This window comes from Wolffia australiana, chromosome 5, assembly GCF_029677425.1.
Source record: "Wolffia australiana isolate 7733 chromosome 5, ASM2967742v1".
NCBI classification, from domain to species: Eukaryota; Viridiplantae; Streptophyta; class Magnoliopsida; order Alismatales; family Araceae; genus Wolffia; species Wolffia australiana.
In genome coordinates, this window is record NC_135839.1 from 22896953 (window position 1) to 22903098 (window position 6146).

At 42.6% G+C, this 6146-nt stretch overlaps 1 long non-coding RNA gene across 1 annotated transcript; it reads left to right on the forward strand.

Annotated features, from left to right (window-relative positions):
- Positions 1-1049: 1049 nt before the first annotated feature.
- On the forward strand, positions 1050-4441 carry LOC144703744 (uncharacterized). Its single transcript, XR_013581614.1, has 3 exons — positions 1050-1075; positions 1732-1796; positions 4404-4441. It is a non-coding gene; the product is annotated as an uncharacterized LOC144703744 (long non-coding RNA).
- Positions 4442-6146: the final 1705 nt, after the last annotated feature.

The window sequence follows — 6146 nt, forward strand, 5'->3', positions numbered from 1 at the left end:
GGCTCCACCCGTAGTAGGGAATTAACTCAATTCGTAGTTTTCTCTATAAATTCTCTCACCTAAACTAACCTGACAGTGGTAGAGTGCAACCGAAAGAGATACTAGAAGACGTAATTTAACTAACGAGCAAGGGGAACGACGTACCTCGTTGGTGATGGCATTTGTCTTTGGTGTTGTCGTCGCGATGACTGGTGCGGGCAGCTAAAGCAGAGGCGTACCTGGATGGAGCCAGGAGTAGCTCAACGCGGTGTTGGAACCACGCTGGAGCGAGGTGTTAGAGGTCGCAGATGAGGAGAGACAGTAGCGATGGCAGCAACGTGCATGCACAGACAAGTGGCAACGTCAACGGAGTAGCGGTGGGCGAACACGTGACGATTGACAAGGCGGGGTGTGGGGCTGCGGTGCACCCTGTATCACTAACGGTGGTGCTTAGGGCGTGGCTCAGTGCAACACAAGTGGCGTACGCATCGGCGGTCGTCGGCGGGGATGTTGTTGACGATATGGCCCAATAGTGTCCGACAGGGATAGGTGAGAGCGGCGGTAAGCGTCACAACATATCAAGTAGGTGGCACATATGAATGGTGCAGAATTGCAAAGGGCGTCATCCAGGGTGCACTAACAATGGATGGTGCAAATTGTCACAACCGTGATGGTTGATTGAACGCAATAACACAGTTGGTGAGAGCACTGAGCAACACAGATTGTGAGCGCTATACTTCCGGATCATCCCGGACGAGGACAATGGACAAGACGGGATGAAATTCATCCCGGCCGACATCCATCATTTCTCCCGGGACGAAGGACGGGACGGTTTTTCATCTGGGACCGTCCTGTCCTACCTCTCGTGGACGAAGTTTCGGACTGTCCCAAGTCTCCGGGATGAATTTTCGTCCCATCCAGACGAAAATAGAGAGACGTATATGTTAATGAATAATGACTTTTCACGATGTTTCTATCGGTGTTTCGAGCTGGCCTAAACTAGGGTTGTCCTTCGAAAGGAATTTGGCGGGAAGCCATCGGGTTGCCTTCATCCTCCATCTCTTCTCCGTCACGATGTTGTTCTACCACCGGCAAGGTACCTATCTATCTATCAACCTATCTATCGATCTTTCTATCGTTCTTTCTATCGATCTATTTAGCTATCTAACTATCTAGCTGATGAAATAGTTATCTGTCGGTCATTCTTCGTAGCTATCTATCTACCTATCTATCTATGTACCTATCTACCGATCTTTCTATCGATCTATCCAGCTATCTAACTATCTAACTATCTAACTGATGAAATAGTTATCTATCGATCATTCTGTGTAGTTATCTATCTACCTACCAATGTAACTACCTATATACCGATCTATCTATCTATCTATCTATCTATCTATCTATCTAACTGATGAAATAGTTATCTGTCGATCATTCTATGTAGCTATCTATCTACCTACCTACCTATCTATCTACCTAGCTATTGGTATTTCTATCGATCTCTCTATCGATCTTTCTATTAATCTTTATATTTATCTTCCTATCTATCTTTGTATGTATCTATCTATATATATATCTATATAGCTATCTATCTATCTATCTAACAGTCGATCTAGCTAGCTATCGACTGTTAGATAGATGTATATATATATATATTTCTCTCTTTCATTCTAAATATGTGTCGTCGAAATAGCTGAATTATTTATTAGTAAAAATTAATTTCATGGTTGAATAAAATTTTGGCTTCTGCAGGTTGGTGCAGGCGCAGGCATCGTTTCCTTTCTTCTAAGAAGCTCTGCTTGAATATTAAGTGTTCGGTACTTTTTCTAATTTTTACCTGTGTGCCCATTGCTTCCTCTCTCCTTTTCATATGCGTGTGTATGGATACATTTTTGATAATATAGGAGAGATATATATGTGGATTAGTTATCTATGATCTGCACATTTTTGATTTGATGAGTCTCATAAATGATGTAATCTTATAAATGATATAATCTTTCTATGTTGATTTATTAGTTATGCGTCGGCCCGAATGTTGATCGATCATCTCCGAGTATTTTTTTCCGTAGTTGTAATCCTTACGAATGTTGCTTGTTGTAGGGGACTATTACAGTCTCCATTTGTTTAATCATACTTCAGAGTTACTTTAGTACCGTGTACAAATACATATGTTTGTGGTTAATATGAACGAATATGTATTGTGATGAATTCTGCTATAGATATGGAGTCCACATCTGCTACCACTCCCAAGTCAACAGCTAGAGCCACGTCGTCGGAGTCTGCGGAGTGCTACGCGGTAGAGATCAATGACAATTTGTCATCTCAAAGTGTTAGACGCAAGCGGTCTAAAGTTTTAGACCGATTTTTTGAACTCGGCCCGGACGAGTACCAGTGTACGCTATTTCTAGCGCAGAACCCCGCTCATAAGGTCATTATCAGGCGGAATAAGGATTGGAGCACAAATGTGTTCTGGAGACATATAGAGAAAACGCATCGCAAATATCACGATGAACTGAAGGGCGTCCACAATAATCAGAGGAAGCTAATCCAATATGACTTCCTATCACCCAAGCTTTACTTATGCGGCATCACCAAGGAGCGTACGAAGGAAGAGTTTGTCAGATTCATTTGTGAGAACGATCTTCCATGGCGACTTGTGAAGAAGAAGTCGTTCTGAAGATTATGGTTCTACGGGACACAGTTGCTTGGCGACGTCCCTGGCCCTGTTGCGGTGAAAGCTACGACGTCTACCATGTATACAAAAGTCCGAGGGAAACTAGTAGAGATGTTTGCTGAAATTCATAGCGTCTCTTTGACAGTGGACGCGTGGACGTCAAGAAATAACCTCTCCCTTCTAGGTGTAACCACCCATTGGATCGACGGCGATTGGAAGCTCTGTGATCTACTACTTGCTCTTCGGCGGATCAAGGGATCCCATTGCGGCATCAACTTGGCGAGGCTCGTCGTGGAGGTTGCATATGAGTATGGAATAGAGTCGAAACTTTGTGCCATTACGACGGACAACGCGTCTAACAATAGAACCATGATGGCGTCAATTGTAGATCAGCTGAAGACTGTAAATCCACAATTCACTATGGATAGACATGTACCGTGCGTTGCACATGTTCTCAACCTTGTAGTCCAGTCCGGACTGAGGATCATACATAGCCCTGAAGCACCAGAAGTTAGCACAATAAGAGTTTGAGATCTTCAACCATATGCTGCGTTGGTCACGAATGAACCTATCGACTCGCAAGGCGACGAATGCAGTTCAATGACTTATGCACCCCTGGGAGTAGCCGTCTCACGCGTCAGAGCCATCGTCAACGCTATTCAGGGGTCCACGCAACGGATGGAGAAATATGTTGATATGTGCAAGATGTTTGAGCTTCTGAATTCGAACAAGATAAAAGTGGACTGCCCGACGCGCTGGAACTCCACATTCAAGATGTTAGAGCATACTCTTGCGAAGAGGGAGGTACTCGACCATATGGCTGTGAGGTTTCTTTCCACATCGTGTAAGGACTACACGCTATGTCAGGAGGACTGGGATTTAATTGAGGAATATCTCGGTATCTTGGGGCCACTGTGTGCAGGTTTTGACTATGTCTGTTCCGCAAAGAGATTGCCGATCACTGATGTGACGTCGTTGATCTCGGACCTGAAGTCCCAACTTGAGCAGGCTATGTATAATGCCGGTGCTACCTTGGATGACGAGCGGAGGGAAGCGTTGCGCTCAGCGTGTAGTGCCATGTATAACAAGTTGATGCAGTACGCAAAGGTCATTTGGGGCAATCACACAGTGGCGATGGCGGAAACCCTGGATCCATTCTCCAAGATAGAGGTCGTGCATCCGTCATATCGCGAAGGCGTGCTTTCCTACCTTAGCAGTCTTGTCGATAGCGTGTGTACAACGAGTGCAACTGGGTGTGATTCAGAGCAGGACGAGGGAGCTGGAAGACATCGTCCGGATCACTTTGTGTCCACCAAGCGATAGTATACCCGTCTGTGCAAGTCTCAGCGTCCACGTGCAACGCCTCGGCAGGAGCTAGACAAGTATCTGAATATCCCGTATAGTGAGGAGGAAGACAGTCCACTATGCTGGTGGAAGGATGTTCGAACTCGGTACTTCCCGAACTTGACGAAAATTGCGTCCCAATTTCTGGCCGTAAGCCCCACAAGTGCACCAGTGGAGCGACTATTTTCAATTGGTCAAGGCATCACCACGTACTATAGAGGTCGCCTAGATGCAGAGAGCATAGAGACGCTGATGATGCTCCGTGCATGGTTCCGCCGCGCAGAGCAGTGCTCGTCCGACTTAGAGGATGACATTGATGATTATGACAGCTCTTCTAACGGTGAGTTACGTTACACCTTTTGTTTTAGCATGTTTTTTTTCTAACTCGCTCCTTTCCATGTGACAGTGTAACAGCAGCAAAAAAGGAAGGTGGCCCACCCATTTACATCCCTCTCTATTTACAGTAAGTCATTCTTCTAACCCCATATATCATGTTTCTTGATCTTCTGATGTGGCTTGAGTAAGTTGTCGTTTAAAATTTTTGTTTTTTTTTGGTTTGTGAAAGAGTGTTATGATTATGGTGGCCTGTGTTTGTGAAATCTTGTTGTCGGATATTTTAACAATGGTTAGTTGATAATCTTAGTAGTCTTTGTCTAATTGTGTTTTTTGATCGTCTGATCATGGGTTTTCGAACCAGGATTGAGTTATTTATCTTTTTTTTTTTGGTGTTTTATTGTGATGGGTTTCTGGGTGGGTTTGTGTCAATTGTTTTGTTTTTTATAAAGAGTGTTATTATTATGATGGCTTGAGTTTGTTGATTGTTTTTGTCATATCGTTTAACAATGGTTAGTTCATTATCTGAATAGTCTTTGTTTAATTGTGTTTCTTGCTTGTCTGATCATGGGTTTTCGAACCAGGGTTGAGTTAATTATCGTTTAGAAAGTTATTTTTCTTCTATTTTATTGTGATGGGCTTCTGGGTGGGTTTGTGTTAATTGTTTTTTCCTGGAAGAGTGTTATTACTATGATGACTTGAGTTTATTGATTGTTGTAGTCAGGTTTTTTATCGATGGTTAGTTGATTATCCAAGTAATTGTTGATCATGGGTTTTCGAACGAGGCTTGAGTTAATTACCGTTTCAAATATTTTTTGTGATTGGTTTGGGTGGACGTTTTGTTAACTGTTTTCTTAATGAATGTTGTTATTAAAATTGCTTCAGTTTATTATATATTTTACTGAAAGAATGTTATTATTATGACGGGTTGAGTTTATTAATTATTATTGCATGCTTGTTTATTGAGTGTTTATTTACTGTTCTATGTTTATTGAGTTTTTGGGTGCTTACTACCTTCAGGTTTATTTACTCAACATCGACTACTTTTGCGCGAGGGCGATGGATGGGTGCACGAAGTCTGCCTCAAGATTCGGTCCCAGCTCCTGAAAAACACTCACATTTTCTGTTTCACCTATGTTGTTACTGAACCCTGTTCTTTGAACATTTAATTTGTTTTAATGTGGAAACTCCAAATATATGGATACAAGTCATCAAGGGTGGGCAATAATTATGCATCTCTCGTTACCAGACCCTCAAGCCAACTCACTGGGAAGTTGGTGGGCGCAGTAAGAAATAAATTAATAATTAAAGAAGAAGCCAACAAAAAATACTCCTATTAAGCATGGACCATGGTGATGCTTTTTGTAAAAAATTCATGGTTTCAAGATGGAAATCTCCAAGACAGAGTTGGTTTTTATTAGGATAGAAAATAAACTAAAAATAAATGTATTTTCAATGAATGTAGTTTGAATATTTTAAATAATTTGAAGGTCATTCTCACAAAAAATAGGAAAAAAAATAAATATAATCGTCCAATTCGGACGTCCACCGTCCGAGTACCCCGGACGAACGGACTTTCCGTCCGATGGGACAATATTTCGTCTCGTCCGGGGTACCTCGGACGATTTTTCATCCAAAATTTTGTCCGAACTCATGGACGGGACAAAATTTTTGTCCCGGGACGAAATCTTCGTCCTGTCCGCGTCCAGTAAGTATAGTGAGCGTGCATGCAATCCGCGGGGTTGCAAAGTTGAACAGCAATGGATGGACAACATTGGTCGCACCAGTAGTGTTATAGAACCGACACCCAAACGTG